At 39.2% G+C, this 10,415-nt stretch overlaps 1 pseudogene; it reads left to right on the top strand.

Moving 5' to 3' along the window:
- Positions 1–545: 545 nt before the first annotated feature.
- LOC114215444 (non-histone chromosomal protein HMG-17 pseudogene) lies at positions 546–830 on the top strand (annotated as a pseudogene).
- Positions 831–10,415: the final 9,585 nt, after the last annotated feature.

Genomic DNA, 10,415 nt, shown 5'->3' with positions numbered 1-10,415 from the left:
TATTTTCAAAAAAATCTTCAGAAATACCTCCACAGTCTAAGAAAGGACTATTTTTACTAGTAGGAGATCCAATTATGGTTATTACAAGATGACCTGCCATGGCATGTACAGATTGGTTAAAGTGTGTACACTGTAAATTCTTTCTTTTTTGAAGATTTATTTATTTGAGAGAGAGAGAATGGGGGGCAGAGGGAGAGAATCTTTCAAGCAGAGTCCCCACTGAGCGTGGAGCCCACCAATTGATGATTCATGAGATCATGACCTGAGCTGAAACCAAGAGTCAGATGCTTAACCTACTGAGCCATCCAGGTGCCCTGACAGTGTAAGTTTATAGGAGTTGTCTCCCCTAGCATATGTGATTACCAGTGTTTCCAGGGGGCAACCTTAAACAGTGTTTCAAGCATCCTGAAGTTAACTTAGGTATGAAAGGGAAACAAGAATCCTTAGGAGCAGTATGAAGCAGAGGCAAGAAAGACCCATTGACCCAGTAGAGCCCACCTCCACTGCATCCCTATATCCAGTGCCTAGGTCTCTCCAATGCCACCATGCCCAAGAGAAAGGCTAAAGGGGATGCTAAAGGAGATAAAGACAAGGTGAAGGATGAATCACAGAGAATATCTCCAAAGCCAGAGCCCGAGCCTATAAAAACCCCAGCAAAGAAGGGAGAGAACATACCCAAAGGGGAAAAGAGAAAAGCTGATGCTAGTAAGGATGGGAATAACGCTGCAGAAAGTGGAGACACCAAAACAGACTGAATACAGAAAGCTGAAGGTGCTGGAGAAGCCACACGAAGGGTGTGCCACTTTTTGATAACTGTGTATTTCTCATGACTGTACAGTTTGAAATACTATTTTTTATCAAGTTTTTAAAAATGCAGAATTTTGTTTTGCTTTTTTTTTTTAAGCTATGTTGTTAGCACACAGAACAATTCATTGTCAATTGGGGGAAAGGGCATATGTCACTAAAGGAATATCTCAGAAGCTGAATTGATATGGGGGAAAAGAGCGGTCCCTTCTAGTTTGAGAAAATTCTTCTTGGTTCATAGGAGGAAGGATACCTTGATGTTGACAGGCATTAGCCACTTTGGAACAAACTCCTTGTGGTGAGGAAAAGGGAAAATTCATTTTTTAATGTTCTATTTTCCCTTTCTGTCTTCGGCATAGACTCGACTCCCTTAAGCCCAGAGACTTGTTGAAACCTGACCCCCCCAAAATGGTTCCCAGTTTGTCAGGCAATCTGTCATTGAGATGGCATCCCTTCAAAGACTTCCTTATTAGCTCGTGGATCTTCAGATTGATAATACTGCCATTTTAATTTCATTTCCTGAAAGTCAGATTCAGCTTATGAAAAGTTGTTGAACAATATTCTAAACATGAAATGTCAAATGTCACTCTAAACTTTCCCTGTTCAGATCATCACATGAAGACTTCATTGGGATTTATAGTGGCTTTCTGATTTTAGTAGTCCATTGAAGAAGGGAATTTGGAAGTTTTATACTGTTAATGATTGTCTCCCGGTGTCCTGCCTGAAAATACCATGATTGTTTATGAAGGAGTATCTTTAATAAATCTGGATACAGTTTGGCTAGGGAAAAAAGCAAAGGAAACAATCCTTGGATTACAAAGTACTATTCTCTTTTCCCTTAGTTTACCAAGAGCACAAAAGAGAAAACCAAGCATCTCCGTAGTTTTTCACCAGGGTATTTAAGAAGACCTCTTTGTGATATATTGAAAAGCACAAGCTCTTTGGAAATAAGGAGTCTTTTACTACCTACTTGATATTTGATATTTGAAGTCTTAAGTTCTTTTTTTTTTTATATATGTTATTTATTTATTTGACAGAGAGAGACATAGTGAGAGCAGGAACACAAGCAGGGGGAGTGGGAGCTGGAGAAGCAGGCTTCCCGCAGAGCAGGGAGCCCAATGTGGGACTTGACCCCAGGACCCTGGGATCATGACCTGAGCCAAAGGCAGACGCTTAACGACTGAGCCACCCAGGCACCCTGAAGTCTTAAGTTCTTAACTGAACTTTATTTTCCTCTTTGTCAAACTTTGTTGGAGCTGTGGAAATATTACATAAATTAATTAAAGTAATACTTCTGAACCAAAACTTTTAACCTTTTTAAATTGTTCTTTATCATGTATCCCAAATTTATGTCAATATGAAGAATCTGGTGAGTATACTCTTCCTACAGGATGCTCAGTTCAAAGGATAGGATACTCCAAAAGGTCATTTTCCTTTGACTAGTGTCTTTAGATGCTCTACTTAGTTGGTTGTCAGCTGGTATTTTATGCCAAACAATTAAAGTAAAATAAAATACAGCTCAATGATGATGTTATCATTTATAATATAACAAATTATTATTACTGATCTTCCTACCTCCACCTCCATTTATTTAAACTAGTAAGTGCTCCACCTTGAGAAATGGTGAGTTTATTTTCTAATAACTGGCTAATATGCAACATTCACTAGAGGGGAAACTAATTGATGTATTTTCCTGACTTTGTTCTATGATGGGGCTAGAATAGGCAGTTTTCTAATATTTTAGCTTAAATTGGATATCAAATTAGATACCAATTTAAAACTGAATTTTAGCTATAACCAAACTATATTGCAAATCCAAGTCATGAACTATAGTATAAGATATCACCAGTTAACAAATGTAGGAACCATTCAAATTTAGGTAAATTGAGGTAATCAGATGCAGAATAAAGTTTGTCTTTTTCTTCTTCTTTTCCAAAAGAAGTAACTGTACCTAGTTCATTTATGCTTGGTCTTTGACTAATGTGTCACTGTGCATCAGATTGTCCTTGTCTCTCTAATTCATAATATGAAAATTCATTTATAGTGCAAAAATAATGGGCACATTTTACCTCTAATTAAGATTACTCATCAGTTCACACCCACCAAGAATTCTACTGTGCTTTCAATTCATCACTGCTTACTTTAATGTACCTAGTTTAATCACAGTAATGCCAGGAATTATTCTATCATAACCAGAGCTGGACTAATTTATTCTTCTCAAAAAAGAGAAATTTGAACATTGAAAATTTGGAAATTTATATGTGCATATGTTTAACAATACACATGTATAAAACTGTTTGTTCCTCATCTAGTTTTTGCTATCATGCAATCTGAGGAGAGTATTAGAAAGTATGTTTGCCTTCACTCTGAGAGGAAATTAATTCCTGTTTCAATATTCTATCAATATGGGCATAACATAAAACTTGTAGATTTTGACACACCCAATTACAAAAAAATTCTCTATTAAAATATTTCCTCATCCTAATCTCCCCTACCCCCTTATAAAGTAAAGAAATAATTTGTAAGTTCATTAGGCTGCAAATCATGGTTCAAGAATTAGTAAAAAATGAACATGGGATCTCTCAACCTCTTCAAAAGATCACTTCTTAAATGTATATCTTCTGAATGTGTGCTTATCAACTGAAATGCTTCTTGATTTAGACTAAAATCCTATGGTAATATTTGGAGAAAGACCATTGGAAATTGCTGCCTACTTGTCTTCAACCCAATTTAGTTCACAATTGAGCTTCATTAGTATCCTACAGTGCTGGCTCCAAGTTCTGCTGTTTGTGAATTAGGGAAAATTACAATGAGCTTTCAGCCTAAATAGTAGTTCAGAGATTCTCTACCATCTCAAGAAAAGTTTAGCATAGAACCCTGTAAGTCTACTGCTATTCTAAACACTGAGGTTTTCTTGTCTGGGTGTTTGGTATATCATAGTCAAGGAATATATTTTATGCAAAAGAGATTTTAAAGATTATCTTGTACCTTCAAGTATATTAAAATCAAAATTGGGAGAGTATATATGTATATGAGTGTGTATTTGCAGTTGTGGGTGGGTAGTTGGATGGGTCACGCTTTTCCAAACAAAACACAATTCTCTATACTGACAAGAATAAACATAAATAAATAAAACCTCTGTATGGCCTAGAAGTTCATAATAGAAATAAGGAATTTGGAGAGAGCAACAAGGGGTAGATAGGGCTTGAGATTAACCTTGAGGGTTGTGCAGAAGTTGGATGGGCGATGAGGGGTATGGAAGTCAGGGTTCTGAAGATAACCCCTTAGCTAGCCATCCTCTGTTCAATCTAATACTAATCAAGGCACTTGCTATGAAAAGATTTTTCAAATGTAATTGAAGTCCCTCATAAATGACCTTAAACTACTGGAGATTATCTGAGTGGGCCTGACTCAATCAAGTAAACCCTTTACATGCAGAATTTTCTTTTGCTGAGGGCAGAAGTCAGAGAGATGTATTCTTGCTGGCTTTAAGGAACAATACAAATAGTTGTGTTGTGAACTTCTGAGGGACACCTTCTAGAAGCTCAGAGCAGACCCTCCTAGCAGCCAGCAAGAAAATGGCCATATACCTGCAAGGAAATTACATCTTCCAATAACCAGTAATATTGGAAGAGGATCCAGATACTCAGATGAGGATCACAGCTCTGCGAAAACCTTGATTCATCCTGTGAGATCTAAACAGGGGATCCAGATAGCTGTGCCCAGACTCCTGACCCATGGAAAACAGGAGATAATAAATGTATTATCTGAAGTTGCTGATTTTGTAGTAATTTGTTACTACATCAATAGAAGCTAACAAAACAAGAATGTGTGGGAATATCCAGAAGATGAGAAGACTCTAATTTATATATATACATGTATATATATATACACATATATGTATATCTATTGCTATGTGTGTGTATACATATATACACATATATATGTTTGCCTAGAGGGAGAGAATAATAGTAGTAAAGAGGAGTAGTTCATTTTAGAGTACAATAACAGCTTACTGAATGTCAGGCTGAAGTTTAGACTGTCCACTGAACAATCAATGTAGCATGGCAGTCTCAAGAAGAAAGTGACCTATTTTATACCAAGTATAACATGCTTGAGGGTACAAGAGTGTGGAACAGGAGGGCTCTATGAGGCAAGCAGGAAGAAGAGGGAAGTGGACAAGAGCAGATGAATGAGAAAAAAAAAACAGCTGTTAGAACAAGAGACAAAAAAAAAAAAAACAGCTGTTAGAAGGGTCTGGGATATAGAACACCCAATCATTTACAGGGAAAGAAAGTTTGGAATGTAAAGCTATGGGAATAAAGAACAAATCTGAATCATAGGGAAAAGAAAATTAACAGATTCTTTGAAGATACTCAGTTACTCTCTGATAAAAATGTACTAACAAGAAAAGAGTTCAATATTAGAAAGTGCTTGGCTGGCTCAGTTGGTAAAGCATGCAGCTCTTGATCTTGGGGTCATGAGTTCAAGTCCTGCATTGAGCGTAGAGTTTACTTAAAAACAAACAAAATAGATCAGTGGAACAAGATGGCGGAGGAGTAGGAGACCTGGATTTCGTCTGGTCTCAGGAATTCAGCTGAATAGGGATCAAACCATTCTGAACACCTACGAACTCAACAGGAGATCGAAGAAGAGAGGAGCAACAACTCTGTGAACAGAGAAGCGACCACTTACTAGAAGGTAGGACGTGCGGAGAAGTGAATCCAAGGTGATATTCGGGAGGATAGACGGTGGGGGAGGGGGCCTCCATCGTTGCTTCTGGCAAGTGATAGAGCCGCGGAGCACAAAATCAGAACTTTTAGAAGTTGGCTCCGCTGAGGGATGTCGCTCCAGTGGCTAAGCGGGAGGTGGAAACCTCGCGGTACAATATGGACTCAGGACCCTCGGGGTCACAGAAAGACCGGGGGTGCCTGAGTGCGGCAGAGCTCCCAGGTATCGGAGCAGGGAAGCCGGCTGCAGAGACAGAGCCGAGGCGCGGGCTCTCAGCTCAGGGTTGCCATAAACTGTGATCCGCGGCCCACTCGGGCCACTGCACCTCCAGCAGGGACCCAACAAGCGGCAGAGCCGGGGAGACTCCCCTCCCTCCCCAGGAGAAGTGGCACGGGAGCATACCGCAGGGATCTGCTGGGTTTGGAGACTCCACACAGGGTCGGGTGCCAAAGATAGAAACGCTCGGTCACAGGCCGGGTCAGCACGGAGTGCGGCCGGAGATCTGGGAGACAGGAGTGATTGACTGCTTTTCTCTGGGGGCACACTGAGGAGCGGGACCCCGAGTTCTCAGCTCCTCTGGGCAGAGAGTGGGGAGGCCACCATTTTCACCCTGGTCCTCCAAAGCTGTGCTGAGAGCTTGCAGGGAACAAAAGCTCCTGAGAGCAAACCCAAGCAGCTCGCTTAGCCCATACCGACAAGGGCAGGGCAATTCTGCCTGCGGCAAAGACATTTGGGAACCACGGCAACAGGCCCCTCCCACAGAAGATCAGCACAAACAGCCAGCAAGCCAAGACCAAGTTTACCAATCAAGGAGAACGGGAGAACTCCAGCGCTAGGGGAATATTGCACATAGAATTCATGGTTTTTTTACCATGATTCATTAGTTTTTCAAAATTAATTTTTTTAAATGTTTTGGTTTTTTTTTTTGAATTTTTCTTTTTCCCTTTTTCAACCAACATCTTATCAATCCCTTTTTAAAAAAAAACATTTTTTATTTTTCATTTTTAGAGTCATATTTTATCCCTTCAAGTAGTTACCTTATTTTTGGCACATATATATAAGTTCTTCTCTCTCTAAAATTTTGATATATAGTTTCTTCTAACAGACCAGAATATACCCTAAATCACTAGTGTATGGCTTTGTTCTAGTCTCCTGCCTGATCACAGTTTCTCCCATTTTTTTCTTTTTTCTTTTTTTTAAATCTTCATCTTTCTTCTTTCAAACAACTTCTTATCAATTCCGTTTATAAAACCTTTTTTAAGTTTCATCTTTACAGTCATCTTCCATCCCTTCATTGTATCAACCCTTATTTTGTACATATATAAGTCTTCCTTTAAAATTTTAGGAGGCACTTTCTTCTAACAGACGAAAATACACCCAAATTCTAGTGTGTGGCACTGATCTATGCATTAGCCTGATCATATTTGATCATATTCTGTTTTTTTTTGTTTTGTTCTAGTTTTGTTTGTTTTTATCTTTTTCTTTTTCTTTTTCTTTTTTTTCTCTTTCTTTTTTCTTTCTTTCCCTTTCTTTTCCCCTGGTTTCAGGTCTTTTCTGATTTGTATAGAGTATATTTGCTGGGGACGTTGTTAACCTGTTAGCACTTTGTTCTCTCATTTATCTGTTCTCCTCTGGACAAAATGACAAGACAAAAAAAATCACCTCAGCAAAAAGAACAAGAGGTAGTACCGTCTGCCAGGGACCTACTCAATATGGACATTAGTACGATGTCGGACCTAGAGTTCAGAATCATGACTATAAAGATACTAGCTGGGCTTGAAAAAAGCATGGAAGTTATTAGAGAAACGCTTTCTGGAGAAAAAAAAGAACTAAAATCTAACCAAGTCGAAATCAAAAAGGCTATTAATGAGGTGAAATAAAAAATGGGGGCACTAACTGCTAGGATAAATTCTATCAAACATTTAAAGAAGAATTAATACCTATTCTCCTGAAACTGTTCCAAAAAATAGAAATGGAAGGAAAACTTCCAAACTCATTTTATGAGGCCAGCATTACCTTGATCCCAAAACCAGACAAAGACCCCATCAAAAAGGAGAATTACAGACCAGTATCCTTGATGAACATGGATGCAAAAATTCTCACCAAAATACTAGCCAAGAGGATCCAACAGTACATTAAAAGGATTATTCACCACGACCAAGTGGGATTTATCCCTGGGCTGCAAAGTTGGTTCAACATCCACAAATCAATCAACGTGATACAATACATTAACAAAAGAAAGAACAAGAGTCACATGATCCTCTCAATAGATGCAGAAAAAGCATTTGACAAAGTACAGCATCCTTTCTTGATCAAAACTCTTCAGAGTATAGGGATAGAGGGTACATACCTCAATATCATAAAAGCCATCTATGAAAAACCTACAGCGAATATCATTCTCAATGGGGAAAGGCTGAGAGCTTTTCCCCCAAGGTCAGGAACGCGGGAGGGATGTCCACTCTCACCACTGCTATTCAACATAGTATTAGAAGTCCTAGCCACATCAATCAGACAACAAAAAGAAATCAAAGGCATCCAAATCGGCAAAGAGGAAGTCAAACTCTCACTCTTTGCAGATCATATGATACTGTATGTGGAAAACCCAAAAGACTCCACCCCAAAACTGCTAGAACTCATACAGGAATTCAGTCAAGTAGCAGGATATAAAATCAATGCACAGAAATCAGTGGCATTCCTATACACCAACAACAAGACAGAAGAGAGACAAATCAAGGAGTCGATCCCATTTACAATTGCACCCAAAACCATAAGATACCTAGGAATAAATTTAACCAAAGAGGCAAAGGATCTGTACTCAGAAAACTATAAAATAGTCATGAAAGAAATTGAGGAAGACACAAAGAAGTGGAAAACCGTTCCATGCTCATGGATTGGAGGAACAAACATTGTGAAGATGTCAATGCTACCTACAGTAACCTACACATTCAATGCAATCCCCATCAAAATACCATCCACTTTTTTCAAAGAAATGGAACAAATAATCCTAAAATTTGCATGGAACCAGAAGAGACCCCGAATAGCCAGAGGAATATTGAAAAAGAAAAGCAAAGCTGGTGGCATCACAATTCCAGACTTCTAGCTATATTACAAAGCTGTCATCATCAAGACAGTATGGTTGGCACAAAAACAGACACATAGATCAATGGAACAGAATCGAGAGCCCAGAAATGCACCCTCAACTCTATGGTCAACTAATCTTTGACAAAGCAGGAAAGAATGTCCAATGGAATAAAGACAGTCTCTTCAACAAATGGTGTTGGGTAAATTGGACAGCCACATGCAGAAGAATGAAACTGGACCATTTCCTTACACCACACAGAAAAATAGATGCCAAATGGTTGAAAGACCTAAACGTGAGACAGGAGTCCATCAAAATCCTAAAGGAGAACACAGGCAGCAACCTTTTCGACCTCAGCCGCAGCAACTTCTTCCTAGAAACATCGCCAAAGGCAAGGGAAGCAAGGGCAAAAATGAACTCTTGGGACTTCATCAAGATAAAAAGCTTTTGCACAGCAAAAGAAACAGTCCACAAAACCAAAAGACAACTGACAGAATGGGAGAAAATATTTGCAAATGACATATCAGATAAAGGACTAGTATCCAAATCTATAAAGAAGTTATCAAACTCAACACCCAAAGGACAAATAATCCAATCAAGAAATGGGAAGAAGACATGAACAGACATTTTTCCAAAGAAGACATCCAAATGGCCAACAGGCACAGGAAAAAGTGCTCAACATCACTCGGCATCAGGGAAATCCAAATGAAAACCTCAATGAGATACCACCTCACACCAGTCAGAATGGCTAGAATTAACAAGTCAGGAAACGACAGATGTTGGTGGGGATGTGGAGAAAGGGGAATTCTCCTACACTGTTGGTGGGAATGCAAGCTGGTGCAACCACTCTGGAAAACAGTATGGAGGTTCCTCAAACAGTTGAAAATAGAGCTACCATACGATCCAGCAATTGCAGTACTGGGTATTTACCCCAAAGATACAAATGTAGGGATCCGAAGGGGTACGTGCACCCCGATGTTTATAGCAGCAATGTGCACAATAGCCAAACTGTGTGCCAAGATGTCCATCGACAGATGAATGGATAAAGAAGAAGTGGTATATATACACAATGGAATATTATGCAGCCATAAAAAGGAATGAGATCTTGCCTTTTGCAACAACATGGATGGAACTGGATGGTGTTATGCTCAGTGAAATAAGTCAATCAGAGAAAGACATGTATCATATGACTTCGCTGATATGAGGAATTTTTAACCTCAGGAAACAAACTGAGGGTTGCTGGAGTGGTTGGGGGTGGGAGGGATGGGGTGGCTGGGTGACAGACATTGGGGAGGGTATGTTTTATGGTGAGCGCTGTGAATTGTGCAAGACTGTTGAATCATAGATCAGTACTTCTGAAACAAATAATGCAATATATGTTAAGAAAAAAAAAAGAAGAAAAAGATAGCAGGAGGGGAAGAATGAAGGGGAGTAAGTCAGAGGGGGAGACGAACCACGAGAGACGATGGACTCTGAAAAACAAACTGAGGTTTCTAGAGGGGAGGGGGTTGGGGGGGATGGGTTAGCCTGGTGATGGGTATTAAAGAGGGCTCGTTCTGCATGGAGCACTGGGTGTTATGCACAAACAATGAATCATGGAATACTACATCAAAAACTAATGATGTATGGTGATTAACATAACAATAAAAAATTAAAAAAACAAAATACTCTTCGACAGACATTGTTAAAAGAAAATGAAAAGGCAAACATTAGGCAAAACATAACTGATAAAGGACTAATGTTTATAAGAAAATGGGAAAGAAAATGTAGTAACTCCAAGAGAAATGAGGAAGTTAACAAA

The sequence above is a fragment of the Eumetopias jubatus genome, unplaced genomic scaffold, assembly GCF_037043125.1.
Source record: "Eumetopias jubatus isolate StellerSeaLion01/CBP00866 unplaced genomic scaffold, mEumJub1_p1.0 scaffold_13, whole genome shotgun sequence".
Taxonomy (NCBI): Eukaryota; Metazoa; Chordata; class Mammalia; order Carnivora; family Otariidae; genus Eumetopias; species Eumetopias jubatus.
This window is presented reverse-complemented; position numbering and strand designations above follow the sequence as displayed.